Here is a 21,172-nt window from a genome sequence, read left to right as displayed (position 1 = left end):
CCTTCTTCTCTAGAGCCTGCTTCATTTTCTCTAAAGAAATAGCATTCTTCAAACAAGCTTGGAGTTGAAGGTTTTCACTACATACATCTGCTCGAGTGAAATCACTCGGTTCACAAAAATGGAAAGGAAATGTGCCAGTCATAAGATGGACAGTTGTCGATTGGTTACCTCCCATGGCAGCTACTTCGTCATGAGCATTCTTGAGATTCTTATTGGCCAATTCGAGATCAAGGTTGAGGCTGATTTGCTGCTTGTTCAGTGTAGAAAGTTGAGCCCCAAGATTACAAGATTTCTACAGTCAATATATAAGACATATCAGTCGACAGAGACAAAAAAGCATCACAGTGAAAGTTACTCTAAGACTACCGCCGAATCAAACATTCAACGGCAGTCTCGGGGACTACACCCAGTGGGTGCACTTAGCGTGCCACTGGTTGGATTCAACACTCGGCATGGTCTGCCTAGCTCGAGTCAAAAAAAGAAAAGAAAGCGAAGACAGTTGTTCTCATACCATAGTCGACTGCCCGCAGTCCACCACGGTCTCGGGGACTACACCCAGTGGGTGCACTTGGCATGCCCCCACTAGTTCAGGTTGTCACTCAACATGACCCGCCCAGATCAAGTGAGAAAATTCAGAGTTTCAAACCACAGTCGACTGCCCGCAGTCAACTATGGTCTCGGGGACTACCACCAGTGGGTGCACTCAACGTGCCCCCACTAGTTCGAAAATCCAAGTCGACTGAAGTGGAAGACCTATACGACTTTAGAGCGGACAAACCCCAGTGGGTGGATGAGAAGTAAGATCAGTCAGAAAACCAACTAACCTGGACATTGGTTTGCAGAGTAGCACCGGCGTTGAAGGCCACCTGACTAGCCTCGTGCACCCCTTTCATCTGTCCCATCCTAAGACTCAACTGAAGAAGAGCTTCCTTCGCGACACTCGGTGGGTCATTTGGAGTTTGGTACGCAGTGAAAAGAGATGATGGTAGAACAGTCGAAGCACCCATTGGGTCTGATGCGTGGAGTTGTACTGGAACAGCAGGTGTCTAAGCAGCTGACCCTGATGGACAGTCAGTCGACAGCGGGATAGCGAAAGTGACGTTGGTGCGAGCCAGATCTACAAATCACTCCACCGCCGTCCCAGGCATAAGTGTCGACTGAGGAACCTGAACCTCAGGCGCTTTCCTGCTCATTCCATGGTCCCTCCTCCTCCTTTCCCTCAGAGGCACTTCTTCTTCTTCATCGTCCGGAAGCACAACAACATCTCGTGGAACTACAGCAAATAAGAAAAATCAGAGAGACGACTGACCAACAGTCCAGTCGATCGATTAAATTCGAGTCGGACAGACTTACTGGCTTTGGAGGTAGCGACGTCGTTGGTTTCCTCGTCATTTGAGACCTTGTCAATATCCATATCAGTCGTGGCGGAGGCCGGGCTGGAAAAGTTCATCATCTACTCGGTTAGGACAGGAGAATCAGTCAAAGCAAAGAAACACGGAAAGAACGTTTACCCAGGAGCAACAGGAACATCCATCTTGATCTTAGACAAGGTCTCCCGGGCCTTCGAGGGATTGATCTTGGGCTGCTTGATGACTTTCTCAGCCAGCTCTGGAGTCGGAGACCGAGCGTGCTTTTGAGATGGAACACTCGAGGCCACAGACTTACTGCGCCTGCCCACAGGATCGTGGCGTTGCTTAGATCGATGTTCCGAACGAGGCGGTGAGTCGACCACTTCCTCGTCGTCTGACTCGTCACTCTCATCTTCATCATCGTCGTCTGGTGACTCCCATTCACCGCTCTCCTCCGCGCTGTCCCCGCCCTCATGGTCCTGCTCCAGAGCTTGTTCACCATTGGGCATTGAGTACATCTCGTGTAAATCTACAAGACACGAAGTCGAGTGGAAATTAGTCGGATTAACAAATAGTTGGAAAATGCATTCAAATGCAATCGGTCATATTGGCCAAACCTTGTCTGGCTGGTTGCTGTTGCTGAAAGGGTCGACTCTCCTGGAGCCCCTGGGGTTGTCCTTGTTCCTGGTGATGCTCGTCAGCCATTGAGCCACTGTTTCGGTCGGCACCTCCTCTGGATGAACCCGAGCGGTGTCGCCAGTGCCAGAGTACATCCACATGGAATTGTCACGGGCCTGGAGTGGCTGGATGCGTCGATTGAGGAACACCTCCAATAAATCAATGCCGGTGACGCCTTGGTTGATCAGCTGGACTACCCTCTCGACCAGCATGCCCGTCTCCGCCTTCTCCGCAGCGGTCACTTTCAATGAGGAAGGAGTCTGAACACGGTCGAAAGAAAAAGGAGGAACTCCAGTCGACTGGCCTGGAGTCGCAATATCCTTGCAGAAGAACCAGGTCGACTGCCAGCCTCTGACCGACTCAGGAAGTGTCATCGGAGGAAAGCAACTCCTTTTCCTCTTCTGGATACCCAAACCCCCACACATCTGGATAATGTGGGTTTTCTCGTCCTTCGAGTTTGCTTTCTTCACTATTTGCGATCGGATGGTGAAAATGTGCTTGAAAAGACCCCAGTGCGGTCGACACACCAAGAAATTCTCGCACATGGACACGAACACAGCAAGATACGTGATGGTGTTGGGAGTGAAATGATGGAGTTGGGCCCCAAAGAAATCCAAGAAACCCCGGAAAAAAAGATGCGGAGGAAGCGAGAAACCACGGTCGACATGAGTAGCAAGCAAAACACACTCACCTGGCCGCGGTTGCGGCTCCGTCTCCCCTTTCGGCAAACAGGCAGCCTTGTGGACGATCAACCCTGACTCGGCCAGCTCATCCAAATCCTCTTGCCGAATCGAAGATCGGATCCAATCACCCTGGATCCAACCTGGTGGCAGCCCCGAGCGCGATGAAGATCCCTGATTCATCTTCTTGCCCTTCGCCGCCCCCGTCGCCTTCTTCGCGCATTCCAGCGTCGCCGTCTTTTCCTTTCCCATGGCGCCGGAGCGGCGGCATCGAGAGTGGAGAAGCCGGATGCGGCGGTGGAGCAAGAGGAAGAAGGAGAATGGACGCGCACAGTGCAGGCGCCTCAGCCTCGCCGCTTTTAAAGGCCCACTTCCGAGTGGCTGACGCGCGGGCCCGGGTGATCCTGTCAAATCCCTCAACAGTCGCACGCGAGATACGTGGCGAAAAAGGTGGCGTGGAAATCGAAACATTCCTGTTTATCCACTCCGCTTACCACGACATGCACCGTCCGGCGCGATTTCCGTGAAATTTCGAATCCCGTGAAATCCGGGATTCGCCGCAACTAGTCACGCCAAAGATTTCCCGTCAAAGGCAACACTCGACAGGTGACGTTATAAAACCAATCGGCAATTTCTGAATCAATCAAGGTGACTGAAACGAAGCCGAAATTCCAACACTAACCTCTGTTCAGAAGTGAATAGTTAGGAAACACAAGAATCAAGACAAGATCATTTTCAACCTTCTTTTCACTCAGACCTCAATCCATTTGGGGGCTAATGATGAGGACATAAACCTGGGGTAGGGTAATAGGCCTGACCTATATGTCCTATCCAAGGTCACTGTCTTAGAAGCAAAGAAGCTCAAGAGATGACAAGGAGGGCCCAACAAAGGTGTCGAGTACAATCCACTCGACCTACCAGTCACTCGGAGACTCCTCCTTCTTTGGGTCACTCGACCACACGATCATTCGACCATACAGGAATCCATTCGAGCTGTTTGAAGACCAAGAGCCGTCGAGAACAGCAACGGGCAAGCGTCCACCCTGTAACCTTTAAGGCTACCATTACCAGTAACGCCATCTCTTTATGTACCTTAAACTCTTTGTAACATGGGTTGGCTGGGGTCCTGGCGCACTCTATATAAGCCACCCCCTTCACTGAGACAAGGGTTCACACCCCCTGTAAACACACACATATACATAATCCAGTCGACCACCTCCGGGCACCAAGACGTAGGGCTATTACTTCTTCCGCGAAGGGCCTGAACTCGTAAAACTCGTGTGTACAACTTCACCATAGCTAGGACCTTGCCTCCTCATACCTACCCCCATTCTACTGTCAGTCTTAGATCCACGACAGCAGGGCCTGCCGCAGTGTCGTCCAAGTCTTCATACTCGTTGGTGTCGCGGGATGAAGAATAGGAGCTGGCCACCAAGGTAGGAACTTTGACCTTCTTGAATTTCTTCGGATCTTATTCACCATAAAGTTGTGATAAGACCCATTTGCTTCAGATCTTCTTCGCCATACATATGTGATAAGTAAACCCAGGTGTGACCAAAAACTTCATGGAGGTAGTAATGATTTTTCTTCACTACATTATGTGTAGCAGTCATGTTGTGAAGAATTGAACCAAACTGACGCTTAACCCATTTATGGTTGCGATCCACCTTCTGGTGAAGACTAAGAAGCAGCTCACGGTCAGTCATCACCCTGGGAGCTGTGGCTTGAGGATTTGACTTGGATGCATTTGCAGCAGAGTCATGAGTGGCAGAGTCATCATTGGTGGAATAAGATGCAGCTTTGCAAAACTGGCCATCCAATGGACGAATGCCTTCATCAATGACAACAGGTGCCTTGCCCTTTTCATCAGTGGAAGTAAAAGTCTGCTTGAGGACTTCAATCAGAGGCAGGTAGCTGAGGTGATTTTGAAAATCGGCCTTGTAGTTGAGTGAAGACCTTGTTCTGAGGAATCTCATAATCCAAGGAGCATAAGGCTTCAACTCAAACGGAGAGAGAGCAACATTGGTCAGAGTTCTCATGAAGAAATCATAGTAATTGACAGGAATTCTATGAATGATGTTGAATACCAGATCCTTCATGATGCCAACAATTTCCTCATCAGATGAGTCATGGCCTTTGATAGGACTCTTTGTCCTTGTCAAAATGCGATAGACTGTTCTGGGCACATAGAGTAAGTCCTTCACAAGGAATTTGGTCCTTGGGGCTTGACCGGGCTTCAGGCGCTTCATTAGAACTTGCATGTAATGAGTAGTGAGTTCAGGTTCTTGGTACATGCAGCGAGCTCCTTCACTGGGTGGACTGATGGGCAGGGCGTGATGTAATTCAGAGGACGGTGCCTTATAGTGAGTGTTATCGGTCATCTAGTCCAAGACCCGGGTGTTGATATCTTCAGGATCACCTGTGATATATAGTGTAGCGTAGAACTGAAGAATAAACTCTTCATTCCAATCAACAGTATCAGAGCAAAAGTTGAGGAGGCCTGCATCATGAAGCACACCGAGGACAGGAGAGAAACAAGGCAAGGATTCCATGTCCACGTGAGGAATATGCTCATGGTAGAAGATTTTGTCCTTAATGAAAAGCAGTGAAGAATAGAAGTTGGCCTGGCTTGCAGTCCAGAAACGCTTCCTCCTTAGACGAGCAGAGTCATAAGGGTTGTAGTTAGTGAAGAATACATGCTCGCCAAAGAAGTCATCAGCCTTGAATTTTTGTTTGTTCGAGAAGGGATCCTTTGGCTTGGGGTGAGGAGTGTCAGTCAATTGCATCACAACCTCAGGGATCTTGATCTCAGGTTCCACAGGCTGAGGATTTTCAGGTTCTTCTTCATTGGCCGCCTGGGACTTCAATTCTTCATTTACATTTTCTTTGGCACTAGTGGCTGGAATTTCTTCATGGACAGGCGGTGTGGCATGAGGCTCTTCCAATCCCATTTGAACTTCAGTAGTCACCGGGACTCAGGAATTTGTTGCAGAGGAGTGAACAAAGGAGAATTGGGGTGCTGACTTTCCCAAAAGTCATCATTCAGCACTGGCGTGGTGCATCCAATGTCCACATCGACTTCTTCATCCATTGCTTCAATGCCGGCCTCTTCAGCAGTGAACTGAGGCATGAGCGATGAGATAATTGGGGCTGATGGGTTTTCATCCACTTCAATTTCTTCATCCAACTGCTCTGACGAAGCAGGAGAAGGAATGTCATCATCTGATCCGCTTGGGATCATGTATTCTTCATCAAAAGGAACAAGGTCCTTTGATGGCATGGATGAGGCAGGAACGACATCAATTGGATTGTCATAGGAGCTTGTCAGTGGCTTCATTTTCTTCTGAGCTGGAGAATTTGATGCAATTAATGCCTTCCTTTTCTTCACAACTGCACACTCTGCAGCCTTGGTCTTCTTCACATCTGATGCAGATGGAGGAATAGGAGTTGGTGTAGGCGCAGGAGGAGCAGAGGAATTTGGTTCAAGATCTTCAGGCACAACTAATGCAGTTGCCCTGACTTCTTCATTTTCTTCTGGCGCAACACTAGAGGTTGCCCTGGCAATTTCTTTAGTAGCTAGAATGCAGTCATCAGCCCTGGAATTAGCATTTTCTTCAGCAGCCTGAGTGTCATCAGTGGTGCTGGCATTTTCTTCACTAGGCTGAGAAGATGCAGCAGCCTGAGGAATTTCTTGTTTCGGTTGGGCAGCAACAGTGGAGGTGAAGTTGTCAGCGAGTGTCGGTGTCAAAACCGGCGGATCTCGGGTAGGGGGTCCCGAACTATGCGTCTAGGTCGGATGGTAGCAGGAGGCAAGGGACACGAAGTTTTACCCAGGTTTGGGCCCTCTCGATGGAGGTAAAACCCTACGTCCTGCTTGATTAATATTGATGATATGGGTAGTACAAGAGTAGATCTACCACGAAATCGGAGAGGCTTAAACCCTAGAAGCTAGCCTATGGTATGATTGTAGTTGTGTATGTTGTCCTACGGACTAAAACCCTCTGGTTTATATAGACACCGGAGAGGGTTAGGGTTACACAAAGTCGGTTACAATGGTAGGAGATCTGCATATCCGTATCGCCAAGCTTGCCTTCCACGCCAAGGAAAGTCCCTTCCGGACACGGGACAAAGTCTTCAATCTTATATCTTCATAGTCCAGGAGTCCGGCTGAAGGTATAGTCCAGCCATCCGGACACCCCCTAATCCAGGATTCCCTCAGTAGCCCCTGAACCAGGCTTCAATGACGACGAGTCCGGCGCGCAGATTGTCTTCGGCATTGCAAGGCGGGTTCCTCCTCCAAGTACTTCATAGAAGATTTTGAACACCAAGATAGTGTCCGGCTCTGCAAAACAAGTTTCCACATATTGCCATAGAGAGAATAATATTTACACAAATCTAATCTGCTGACGTATTCCGTAGTGTGACACACCACGGCCAAGCCTTTATCCAAGTCGTTTCATTATCCCACCTCAGCGCGTCATGCGAGGCGGTTTCCTTGGCACGTCCTGTTAAAGCAGAGATCGTGTCCCCTTATTTTGGGATTCTCATCAATACGGGCGTGGGTAACCCAACCGCTTCTAGGACTCCTAGATTATAGGCAAGTCCAAACAGACACAGAGAGGACGCTTGATATTCACCCTCTTTATAAAGGGACAAGGCTTTTATTTTTCCCTCCCGTGCTCAAGCGAATCATTCCCCCACCTCAAGCTCAAGTGCCCAAAGTTCAGGTCAGGTGCTCTGAACCTTCAGTCATGACCGGATCTAGCCTTCAAGGCCGATGGGTGCCTTCCTCCGTCACGGAAGAAGACATCAAAAAGTTGAGGGAGGCCAGATATCTGACCGCCGAAATTTTGCATCGGCTGCCTCCCCGAGGGCAGGCCGTCCCCACCCCCGAACCCAACGAGAACATCGTGTTCGTCTCCCACTTCCTCCGTGGTCTAGGCCTTGCTCTGGATCCTTTCGCCAGGGGTTTGATGTTTTACTACGGGCTAGACTTCCATGATCTAGCTCCGGACTCCTTTCTTCATGTCACGACATTTATCGTCGTGTGCGAGGCCTTCCTCCGGGCTACCCCTCACTTTGGCCTATGGCTCAAGACCTTTGAAGTGAAGCCGAAGATGATCGAGGGGCAACATGCAGCGTGTGGAGGTGCATCAATACGCAAGATGACGGGAGCTTCGTGGCCCAAAGGTTCCATCCCAGAGGTGTCTAAATTGTGGCAACAAAAGTGGTTCTACATCACGGCTCCTAGAAGTGCCAAGTGGGCGGCCCCCCTATTTTCCGCTCGGGCCCTCCACCACAGCTGATGTCATGGATCAGCAGAGGTCTGAGCTGGGGTCCAGCCAAGGACGTGCCTATACTGCAAAGCCGCATTCGAGATCTCTTCAATGGAGATTTCAGTTTGGTTGCGGTAATACAAGTTATGCTAGTTCGTCAAGTCCAGCCTTGCAAACGCTGGCCTCTTCGCCTGTGGGAGTTCAATCCCGAGGGACCGCGTGTCATTCAAAATTTTCTCGGCCTGACGCACGAGGAGATGTACAAGTCATTCTTCGGACCTCAGGTCGAGTGTCCGGAAATCACTGAGGACGTGGGCTCGAGTAGTAACCGCGCCGCCGAACAGGTAAGGCATCTTCCGGCCAAACATACTATCTCTTTGTTACGAAGTTATTTCTGAGAGTCCGCTTTTTGACCAGGACTGGCTAACAAAGGCGAAGTTGATTCGGTGTTCGACCCCCTCCCTGAGGGTTTGGAAAATCCGGTATTGGAAAAGATGCTCCAGACCGCACCTTGCCCGGAGCCCTTGAAGGAAGATACTGTGGAGGATAATGCGGGTGGACGCGGGCCCCCAACGCTGCCCATTCTAGCCGAGGGAGCGAGCGTCTCCATGAAGGAAGACGACCAGAAGAGGAAAAGGACTGCGCCCGGGGATTCGGAAGCCGAAGCTTCCAAACGGGAGAAGAAGTCTCCCACAGAGGATCCTACCTTGGGGGGCGCTATTGCCGCACAAAGTCCGCGGGGGGATCAATTCTCCCGCGAGTCGTAAGTGACCCGAAATACTTTAATAGTACAAATATGCCATCTTTTTCTTTTGAGAAAATAACCACCGCATATATTTTTGCAGTTCGAGCCTTAGCCCCTCTCAAATGAGCTCGTCTTCGGGGGATCTTTTTCCAGAGATGATGGAGAGAGAAACGCCTCCTCCGGACTCCTCCGCTCCGGAAGCGGGCGACCCTGAAGTGTCGTCGCGGAGGGCCTCTTCGAGTCCGATGAGGCCAGAAGATAATCCCATTGACCCCCGAAGCTCCCAGTGTCCGGCTCCCAAAGAGAGCAGACAAAAGAGTCCGGCACCGTCTAGTGTGCGATCGGATGTTCTAAGGGAATTGGTGGGGCGAGCGGCCATCTCAGATGAACACTGTGTGCTGATGAATACGGTGATGGAGATAATATCGTCCGCCGAAAGCGGATTGCATGAAGCTTTTATGAGTCTATTGATAGGCTTTGAGGCACGTAAAAGAATGTATGATAGTCTTGCACATGCTAGGTGTGCCTTGTGTAGATAGTAGCCCCTGAGACTCTGGTTGTAGTCGGAAACAATGACGAACAGAGGATCATATTCCCAGGTAATAACCATACTGCCTCTATGTGCAGGTGATGGAAGCTCCGGTGGCTAGCCGGACTAGCGAGTTTGCCCATTTAGAATGGCAGTTGGATGCGGCAGACGCCGACATCGAGCTTGTTAACAAAAGGCTTGACGAGCCACAGGGTAAGTGTCATTATCTGGTAAACGCCACATAGGAAGAGCAGCATGATGCCAGTATCTTTAATATGTTGTGACTGCAGATGGAGCTGCCACTATTGAAGCCTTGCGGGCAGAACTTGCCCGAGCCAAGGAACAAGTGAGGTTGGGTAATGCGGCTGCTTTGAAGGCGGCCGAAGAGTTGCAAGCCGAGAAGGCCGCGCATGGCGAGAGCCGAGACAAGATGGCCAAGACGGCCATAGAATTAAAAGCCGCCGCTGACCATTGCCGGGTTCTTGAAAAGGAAAACCAAGCGAAGGCATCGGACCTTGAGAAGGCTGCTGCGACGAAAAAGGACCTCCGCTCTGCTATGAGGGCAAAGAAGGAGGAGCTGCGGGAAGTCGGGGATATTGTAGCTGGGAAATCCTTTATGTTGCGGAGGAAGTTCGGAGATCCACGGTATGTCCCTCTGGATCGGCTGTGGAGTTCAGAGGATGTATATATGGATTTGGCGGCGAGCGCTGCCGATGCGGCCAAGTATTTCCAGGGTCAGACGGACCGTGAAGTAGACCAGCTATTTTGGAGACAATTCCATTCTCCCGAGCGTCCGCTTTCATTGACTGACCAATTAGCCGAATGGGCCGAACTAAATAGGTTGTCTGGACTCTCCATGAGGTCTGTTGTGGATCAGCTGTGGCCGGAAAGGTCAAAACCGAACAACTATTTCAGCTTGGTGCAGCAGTTCCTTGACGTGGTGCCACGCATTAATGCGATGAAGAGGTCGGCGTGCATAGAGGGCGCACGGATGGCCTTTGCCCGTGTTAAAGCATACTGGGCGGAGATGGATGCTACCACTGTTGCAGCGCAAGATTCGGCCATAGGTCGAAGGGCTGCTGAGCACTAGTTTGAAGAAGTTCTTGAGGGTGCTCGTTTCATAGAGACCCAGTGCTCAAAAAATATTATGTTTGAGTGATATGTAATCTCATTGTAAGCGAAATGCTTTTATAAATTTTTATAAGGCTATTTTTATACTTTTGCCTGAAAGTAATATGATGCCTCCTGGGCGGCCGTTTATGTATACATGTGTATAACCTGAAAGATTGCAGCCGTCGGCTTCAACCCTCACGCATATAATGCGGAGGTGCTTGCAAAAACACGCGTTCACACTTAACCCAACGTCTTGGTCCTATTAAGGAGGTGATAGCGGAGCGAGCGAGGCAACTAGACTATAATGCTTTAGCACTTTCACTTAGCCATAGGAGTTTGACAGTGGGGCTACTAAATAGCCCCTGGTGGCTCCGCACTTTCCCGATCCCGGGGTGCGTACATGGCTGGCCGGAAAACGGCCCTTCGTTAAGGCGGAGGAATTCTAACATTCCAATAGGTCATCGAGTGGTTGACCAGTCTCACGCTATATCATGACAGTCAGTTTTCGGCTTTCTCTACTGAGGTGCTCGTCCGGATGAACCAGGGCACAATCGCAGTAGTTCTCCTGGAGCTACCTTAGCCGGTAAAGCGGAATGTAAGGCACCAAAACACAGGAGCCGGGCAAACCCAACATTTGACCAAAGACAATGATTCGGAGCTGATGCATATAGGGCCAAACTCGCGACGCCGAACACTTCCTAAGGTATTCGGTCTTTGTGGTATAAACCGGGCCGAAATAATGGCCTTTGTAAGAAGCCCCTTGTGTCCAGGTACGTGCATTGTTCTGGTGTGGCCACATGTCAAAACGTCAGCATCCTTCTCAACGGTGGATATGTATCAACAAGAGACAGTAAGAAAGGTTTACGCAGGGTCTTAATCTAAAAAGAATCCTTGGAGCGGGTCCCTGCTGCACGTCTGCGCCTGTGTCTCCGTTGTGCCGTATCCTAGACGGGTGTGGCACGATGATCGTCTGTAAAAGAGAGAAATTTAGGTGAAAATGTTGTCGTGCAAAAAGATAGTTTGTTAAAGAAACCATGTATAATTCAAGATGAGAAGAAATTGCCACTCGTCTGCGCGTGTTGAGCCCCTTGTATTGACAAATAGGGGTGTGACCACTTATTCGGCATAAGTAGCGGCACCGGACTCGATTAGTTGTATCTGAGGTCTTGATGACCTATTGGATGCTTTCGCTTGTCCGGACGCCTTTAGTGTGCGGCTGCCAAGGCAGCCTCACTCTCTTTGGCGTGCAGAGATCGCTTGATATTTCCGTGCACTGTAATGATGCCACGTGGACCAGGCATCTTAAGTGTGAGGGAGGCGTAGTGTGGTATTGCATTAAAGCGAGCGAAAGCTTCGCGTCCGAGCAGTGCTTGATAGCCACTTTGAAACGGAGCGATGTGGAAACTTAAATGCTCGCGACGGAAATTATCGGGGGAGCCGATTATAACTTGTAGTAGGAGGGAGCCCATACAACGAGCCCCTGGGCCTGGCGTTACTCCTTTAAAGGTAGTATTGCTATGGCGAATTTGTGTTGGGTCTAACCCCATCCCGCAGATTGTATCCTGATATATTAGGTTTAGGCTACTGCCGCCGTCCATCAAGACTCTTGTGAAGTGATATCCACCAATTACTGGGTCTAATACCAGGGCAGCCCATCCTACGTGTCGGATACTTGCTGAGTAATCGCGATGGTCGAAAGTGATCGGTTGAGATGACCAGTGGCAGGACTTCATGGTGACAGGCACTTGGGTATATTTTCCTGGGAGTGCCGCATTGTTTTTTCCCTTGATTACATGTAACACGTTTACTGTTTTGACTTCTGGTGGAAATTTCTTTTGTTCCCCCGTGTCTTGCTTGGGGGGCTCGTCCTCGTCTTCACTTGGTGTATCCTCCCCCTTGTGTACGGCGTTGAGCTTGCTGGACTGCTTGAAGACCCAACATTCTCTGTGGGTATGATTAGCAGGTTTACCAGGGGTACTATGAATCTGACATACTTGGTCCAGGATTTTGTGGAGGCTGGACAATTCATCCCTGGTGCCTTTAGGGGCGGCTTTTGACCTGGCCGAGAGCTTTTGAATTCGGCATTTACTTCCGTGCCCTTCGTGCTGTCTTCTTTATTCCGGTGTTTGTTATTGCTGTTGCACCGTGATTTCCCATTTCCATCTCTAACTTCAGATGTACTGGGGTCGCTGGTGCTGCATCTGGCTAGCCAGCTGTCCTCACCCGCGCAAAAGCGAGTCATGAGGTTTGTTAATGCGGCCATCATTATGGGCTTATTTTGGCCGAGGTGTCTGGCGAGCCATTCGTCACCGACACTATGCTTGAAATCTGCCAAGGCTTCGGCGTCCGGACAGTCGACAATTTGGTTCATTTTAGTACGAAACCTGTTCCAAAGCTTTCGGGCTGACTCTCCGGGCTGTTGAGTTATATGACTCAAATCGTTTGCATCCGGAGGTCGGACATAAGTCCCTTGAAAATTTGCCCGAAAGGCGTCTTCGAGCTCTTCCCAACTTCCAATGGAGCTTTCGGGGAGGCCTTTGAGCCAGTGACGAGCTGTCCCTTTGAGCTTGAGGGGTAGGTACTTGATGGCATGGAGATCATCTCCTCGAGCCATATGGATATGAAGGATGTAGTCCTCAATCCAGACCCCAGGGTCTGTTGTTCCGTCGTATGCCTCTATGTTTACGGGCTTGAATCCCTCTGGAAATTCGTGGTCCAGCACCTCATCGGTGAAACATAGGGGGTGTGCGGCACCCCTGTAGCTGGGTGTACCGCGTTGTTCGGATGTTTGTTGTGTTGCATTGTATGCTGGGGCGCCCTTGCGTGGTCCATAGAAGCATCTTGTTGCGCCGTCCTTTCGGTGCAAGCCCTCGCATGGGTCGCGTATTGTATTGTGAGCGGCGTTGTATGCTGCTCTGTGTTGGTAGAGGGGTCATCTATCCGACCAGGTGGCTGCTTTGATATTTGGTTGTGGGGGTTCTGAGGCCTCCTCATCGAATTCGGGTAGCAGCTTCCGCTTTGGGTAGCTCTTGGAGGGGCGATTGTCGCTGTACCTTGCTGCAGTGTTGAGTATTTTACTCCATTTGATTTGGAGTGTGTCTTGCGCAGCTTTGAGCCTTTGCTTCTGCTTTTTCAGACTCCTCGCGGTGGCAACAAGCCTTTTACGGGCAGTCTGCTGCTCCAGGTGTTTGTCCGACATTATGTCGTCCGTACCATTATCCTTGATAGGATTTGTTTGATCGGTTTGATTATCCGGATTGCCGTTGTCCGGCAGCGGTTCGCCCTGCTCTAGCGCTGGGTCCGTGTGATCGCTATTTCTGTCAAGGCGGGATTTGGGGCGGAGCTTGCGTCACCGCTTTGACTGCTTTTCGAGGGAACAAGCCTTCAGTGCGTCCTTCTGCTCCTCGTCGTCATCTTTTGGTGCGTCCACCATGTATACGTCATATGACGAGGTGGCGTTCCAGGGCCCAATAGGCGCTGGTTCTTCATCGTCTCCTTCATCGGCATCCATACCGTCGATGTCTTCGGAGTCGAAGTTGAGCATGTCAGTTAAATCGTCGACAGTGTCTACAAAGTGGGTGGTGGGTGGGCTTTGAATTTCTTCATCGTCCGCATCCCAATCTCGCTGACCGTAGTCCGGCCAGGGCTCTCCTGACAAAGAGAGAGACTTTAGTGATTTTATAATATCGCCAAAGGGCGAGTGCTGAAAGATGTCCGCGGCAGTAAACTCCATCATCGGCGCCCAATCGGATTCGATCGGCAGAGGCGCGAATGGTTCGGAGTCCGGAGAGGAGTCCGGCTCCTTGGAATCATGAGTCTCGCGGAGTGCGGGGCTGGTATTCGGCTCGATCGCCATTAGGATCGCAGCCCCTGAGGCGGCGTCCAACCACCCATCCTCGGTCGACGCGGTTGGCTCCGAATTAAGGGTCGAAGCCGTTGCGGGTGCGGCCTTCAGGACACTGTTAGGCGGCAGAGCTAGATCATGCTCGTCGTGGCAGTGCGGCGCGCGCGGCAGTGGCTCGAATCCGTCGAAGATCAAGCCCCCGCGGATGTCAGCCGTGTAGTTTAAACTTCCAAATCTGACCTGACGGCCAGGGGGATAGCTTTCGATCTGCTCCAGATGGCCAAGTGAATTGGCCCGCAGTGCAAAGCCGCCGAAGACAGAGATCTGTCCGGGGAGACAAGTTTTACCTTGGACCGCATCACTATCGATGATCGTAGGAGCCATCAAGCTTGACGGCGACGACACAGAGGAACTCTCAATGAAAGCACCAATGTCGGTGTCAAAACCGGCGGATCTCGGGTAGGGGGTCCCGAACTGTGCGTCTAGGCCGGATGTTAACATGAGGCAAGGGACACGAAGTTTTACCCAGGTTCGGGCCCTCTCGATGGAGGTAAAACCCTACATCCTACTTGATTAATATTGATGATATGGGTAGTACAAGAGTAGATCTACCACGAGATCGGAGAGGCTTAAACCCTAGAAGCTAGCCTATGGTATGATTGTAGTTGTGTATGTTGTCCTACGGACTAAAACCCTCCGGTTTATGTAGACACCGGAGAGGGTTAGGGTTACACAAAGTCGGTTACAATGGTAGGAGATCTGCATATCCGTATCGCCAAGCTTTCCTTCCACGGCAAGGAAAGTCCCTTCCGGACACGGGACAAAGTCTTCAATCTTATATCTTCATAGTCCAGGAGTCCGGCTGAAGGTATAGTCCGGCCATCCGGACACCCCCTAATCCAGGACTCCCTCAGCGAGTCTCACAAAACAAACCTTGGCTCCCAGCCAATCAGCATGGTATGCGTCAAATTCATCACTGAGTTTCTTGATCTCAGACTACATATTGACGAGTTCTTCATTTGTCATAGAGACAACGTTTTTCTTCAGGAAGCGCTCCTTTTTGTACTGCGCTTTCTTGATCTGCCTGGCCTTTTCAAATTTCCATTTCTCTTCTTGAATGAAGGGAGTCAACATATGACTTTGGCCAGGAGTCAACTTGAAATCGGGCATGGGAGTGTCGGGGTCCTTGTGCCAGAGATCAATGTAATCAAGGATCAACTTTGGATCTAAAAGCAGAGGCACACTTGTGCCTTTGGCTCTAGTGGGCCTGACTTGTCTGTCCCTGATGATTTCAGCAAGTTCTACATCATTAGCTTTGTCTTCATCAGACGGTACTTGAAAAGTGACATTCTTCTTTTGAGGACTTGGTCGAGAGCCTCGTCTAGCAGCTGCCTTGGTCTTCAACAGAGTGGGACCAGTTAAAGAATGCAGTGGTGCTGAGGAACTAGCAGATGCTCCTGAGGCAATAGAGATGCCTACTGTCCTTCGGCACGTGGCGAGATGCACAGGTGCTGAGGATTTGGTCGGAGCAGCTGAGGACTTTGGAGGAGCAGGTGTGGGTTGAGGAATTGGCCGTGAGGGCTTTGAAGAAACTGGTCGTGAGGGCATAGCTGAGGAACTTGGCCGAGGGGGCATTTGAGTAGAACCACTTGGCTTATGAGCTGGCTACTTTGGCATAGCCTTCTTGGGCTTACTTGCAGAGGCCTCAGTAGTGGCAGCAGCAGCAGCAGAGTCTTCATTGAATTTCCTCACTGCTTCCTTAGCAACTCTGGCAAGCTTGGCCTGGCGCTTGGCCCATTCATCAGGATAATCCTCACCATGCTTGAGGCTGGTAGGATCAGCTACTTGGCCAGGTGCCAACGGAGGTCTTGGGCATGGAGGATGAAGAGCGAATTTCTTCATATACTTGGGAGTGACATATATGTATTCCCTCCATTCCCGTGCCCATCTCCTCTCCTTTGTATTCCCTCCATTCCCGTGCCCATCTCCTCTCCGTTCTTGGTTTCCTTTCCATGGGTGGCCTCATCAGGAGTGCAATAATCCTTGTATATGTCCTTAGGGATTTCAAACGCAATGTTGACTTCCAGCCTCTTTCCTCCCTTCTGAGGTTTCTTGCCATCTTCCATATTCTTCAGCTGAGGGTTTTTAACGATTGAGTTCTCTGAAGAGGTATGCAACTTTACTTCGAGGAACGCTGCAAATGAGTTAAGTTGATGAGAACCTAATGATTCAGCAGCGGCCATGAGTACCTGTGAACAGAGTATAGGTGCGAAGAATTTGGAGAGGTCATATGCATTCTCAGAAGTTTTTGCAAAAAGAACAAATTTGAAAATTGACCAGATGAGTCTCGAAGAATTTCACTAAGCATTCTTTGACTTAGGTTCCAGAGTTGTATAGATTTGAAAATCCACACAATTGAGGAATCTTGAAGAAAAATGTTGCTTAGAGAAACAGATCAAGAACAGATGATATGTGAGGTGTTTAGTGTGTGAAGAGTTAACGAATAAACACCTTTTGAAGATTTGAAGAAAACATCAGAATCAACAAGGGCAGTAAAAGTAACTTTTAATTACCCTTGATGAAGAACAGGATGAACTAGGCAGTGTAGATTTGAAGCTCGTCGGTTCAGATCTTCCACGCCCTAACTTGCCTGAGGAAGACAACTACGGCGGAGGCGGAGTGAAGAAATCCGCGTCCGGCGTGAGTATGGCGGCAACGAGGTCGAGGCAGTGAAGCTCTTCCTCACTGGCGACAATGGAGGTAGCGGTGGCGCTAGGGTTGGGAAGCTCGAGCGAGGGAGTGAGATCAAGCGGAGTAAAAGTGAAGTGAGGAAGGGAGAGGGGTATTTATAGCCGAATTGAAAAACCGCTCGCCTGAGGAAATAGGACGAACGTGCCCCTGACCTTTCTCATTCGCTTGACATGTGTCACCCACGTATAGAGAGGTGACGATCATGTGCGATCGTGGGTGAATAGATAAACATCGCATAGAATGTAGAACGGTTTGAGTGGCAAAGCTGGAAATTTTAGATAAGATAGGTTTTAAAGTTCCGTTCGCAAATTCTTTAGCTGACAAGAACACAGTGAAGATTTTGAACGAGATTCAAATAGAACGCACATGAAGAATTTGTGAATAGACTAGGTTGAGTCTAGCATAGAGGGGGAAGGGTCCGATCACATTCACTTAGCAGAACAAGCAACTTGAAGAAATAGCAATAAGTGAATGCTGTAGAGGACATAAACTCATATATATATATATATAGCCAAAGAAAAAAACGCCGGAATTAGTGAGGACTAAGCAAGTTGAAAAACAACTGAGGAATTTCAAAGAACCGAGGAAAAAACTCAATTGAGGATTTTCAACATTTGGTGGTGGCGTGACCCACCGTATAAGAATGATGATTTCAGAAACCACGTATAATTATCGTAGGGTTCTGAGAATCAAATTCTTCGTTAATTTCTTCACACTTAGAGTGTTATTCTTCATTGATTGAAGAAAAACATTTCTTCATGTGTTGCAGATCTAAGTCATCAATTTTGCATAAGTGTTAGGATGAGTGTCCTTTTCAAAGAACATTCAAAGATTTTAGGATATTTAGCTCACACCGCAACTTGCTAAATCTCTTCTCATTCAAGGGCTTAGTGAAGATATCGGCTAGCTGTTCTTTAATCTTCACATGCTCAATAGAGATGTTGCCCTTCAACACATGATCACGAAGAGAATGATGACGAATCTGAATGTGCTTTGTATTCGAGTGCTGAACTGGGTTATGAGCAATCTTGATGGCACTCTCATTGTCATAGTAGAGTGGCACATTCTTCACGTTGGCGCCGTAGTCCTTGAGAGTTTGCTTCATCCATAGCAGTTGACCACAGCAAGAACTAGCAGCAATGTACTCAACTTTAGCAGTAGACAGTGATACACAGTTCTTTTTCTTCGAGGACCAACAGACCAGGGATCATCCGAGGAAATGGCATGTGCTAGATGTTGACTTGCGGTCCACACGATCACCAGCATAGTCAGAATCTGAAAATCCAATGAGATCAAAAGCCGAGCCCTTGGGGTACCACAATCCAAGTGTTGGTGTGTGAGCTAGATATCGAAGAATAGGCTTCACAGCCTTATGGTGTGATTCCTTCGGTGTAGCTTGAAATCGGGCACACATGCAAACACTAAGCATAATATCTGGCCTAGATGCACATAAGTACAATAAAGAACCAATCATGGAGCAGTATACCTTTTGATCAAAGTCAATACCATTTTCATCAGTGCATAGATGACCATTTGCGGGCATAGGGATTTTGACTCCTGTGCAATCTTGCATGCCGAACTTCCTCAGTACATCCTTGAGGTATTTTTCCTGAGATGAATATGCCATTGCGTTGTTGACGAATTTGAAGACCTAAGAAGAATTTCCATTCTCCTATCATAGACATTTCATATTCCTCCCTCGTCATATAACCAAATTCATCAGTATAACGTTGGTCATTACAGCCAAAGATAATATCATCAACATATATTTGGCACACAAACAATTCGCCATCATAAGATTTAGTGAAAAGAGTTGGGTCAAGTGAACTGGGTTTGAAGCCTTTCTTCATGGGCAATTCCTTGAAGGTATCATACCATGCCTGTGGGGCCTTCTTGAGGCCATAGAGGGCCTTATTCAGTCTGAAGACTTTGTCAGGATGCTTTGGATCTTCAAAACCTGGGGGTTGAGCAACATATACTTCTTCCTCAAGCTCACCATTGAGGAATGCACTTTTCACATCCATTTGATATAAATTGATATCATGATGGTTAGCATAAGCAAGTAATATGCGAATAGCTTCAAGTTAGCAACAACTGCAAAAATTTCATCAAAATCAATTCCTTCAACATGTGTGTAGCTTTGATCTACAAGCCATGCCTTATTCCTCACCACAAGACCATTTTCATCTTGCTTGTTGCGGTAGATCCACTTTGTGCCGATGATATTGTGCTTTCGAGGATCTGGACGTTTGACCAGTTCCCAGACGTTGTTGAGCTCGAATTGATGTAATTCCTCTTGCATAGCTTGAATCCACTTAGGCTCCAGAAATGCTTCATCTACCTTAGTGGGCTCTGTGATAGAGATGAAAGCAAAGTGCCCACAAAAGTTAGATAAATGTGAAGCTCTTGAGCGTGTGAGAGGACCTAGAATGTTGATGTCGCTGATGATTTTCTCAATTTACACTTCATTTGCGACGCGAGGATGAGCGGGTTGTCGTTGAGGAATTCGATCAACATTTTCTTCAGCATCATTTTCTCAGGTGCATCAGCATGACGTTCTTCATGTTCTGCAATAACTTCTTTAGCAGACTCTTAAGTAGGAATGACATCCTCTGTAGCCTTGAACTTAATAGATTCCCTAGGAGGCATTTCATCTGTCACATGAGGTAGGTGCTCTCTTTGCGAGCCGAGGCCCCACCCTATCGGCAACCCGGGGGAGGATTTCCACCGCTCCGCTGAGGCGCCGCCCGCCGGCAACGAGACAGAGGACATCGCCTGCTTCGCCGAGGCCCCGCCCCGCTGCCAACGAGGCTGCGCCACACAGAAAATGAGGAAGAGTAGAATACGGTAGGTCGCCGCCGCTCGGGTCCAAGTAAGGCCACCGCTGCTACCCTCCTATTGAAGCCAAGCTAGGCGGGTTGACCATTGACGGCCGGTTAGCTTCTTGGCGGTGACGTGGAGTCGGGGAGTTTTGCTGGAGAATAACGCTGCTTATACTTAATTGCTGGTGCAGTTGGCTGACTGACACGTGGGCCCAATAGGCCACATGTCAGTTACGCAACGGCACCTGCAGTTAAGTCACTAAAGCTTCTGTTCGGCTCAGCGGGACACAGGTGGGTAGCTTCGGTTAATTAATTATACCTCCTTCGTCACCAAGCTTCCTCCTTCATGGATCTCATTGGCACTCTTGATGTGGAAGAAAAGGCGAGAGCAAAGGACACACATGCTTGAGAAATTGAGGGAGGATCTAGTGCCAATATGGTACAGAAGAACTTCCAGCCCCACAAGTTCAAGAACAAGGGCAAGTTTGATGGTAAAGCAAAGTTTGATGGGAAGAACAAGGCTGTGCAACACATGAACTTCAAGAAGAAGAATGACAAGAAGAAAGGTGTTTGTCATGTGGTGATCCTGATCATTGGGCTCCTAGTTGCCCTAATCGCTATGACAAGCTAGGCCGGTTAATTAATTATACATCCAGCGCACCCCTTTATAGTTGAAATGTAATGAAATCTGGCATGTTTATATGAAATCCGACCGTGTATGAATGAATTTATTTCGATTAGTTCGAATTCCTGTATCACTGGCATTGGATGAACATGCAAAACAACACGTACTAGCATTATTCCCAGGGTGATCACCTCGTTTGCAGCAGTTTCACATTACTCCCTCCGGTCCTTTCTAGTCTGCAGTCAAAGTATCTCTACTTTGACCAATCTTATACAAAAAAGTATGCACTTACACAATGTGCGAAGTAAAAAGGAACGGAAGGAGTACAAAGAGTTTGAGAAGCTTTTTAGCGTTTCTGTACATTGCCATCAAACACACAGGCCTGGCAATCCATAGAGAACATTCAAAACAATCGATGATTATGCATCTCAGCGACTCACATGTCAGAGGCAATATTTACTTCACAACTAAAGAATAAAGAAAAAATTGATCGACGCTGCTGATAGCAAAGGGCGTCCCATTCGAAAATATCAAATGCATGTCTTGCTAAAATCAATGAGCAAAATTTGACAAGGTTGTCCCATTCCAAAATATCAAATGCGTGCGATTGTGGAATGGATAGGGTTTGCCATCAGTTCGGACATTGACATGGCACCTCGTGCTAAATAAACCAGCTGTTCTTTTTGTGCAGTTCCACCAAAATCAACCAAATTTGCGCGTAGCTTGTATGATTTCGCTCTTATATGTTGCAACGCCTTGA

Source organism: Triticum urartu, chromosome 1A (assembly GCF_056163025.1).
Source record: "Triticum urartu cultivar PI428250 chromosome 1A, HENAU_Tu73, whole genome shotgun sequence".
NCBI lineage: Eukaryota > Viridiplantae > Streptophyta > Magnoliopsida > Poales > Poaceae > Triticum > Triticum urartu.
The sequence above is the reverse complement of the archived record's forward strand: the minus strand, read 5'-3'. Positions refer to the sequence as shown.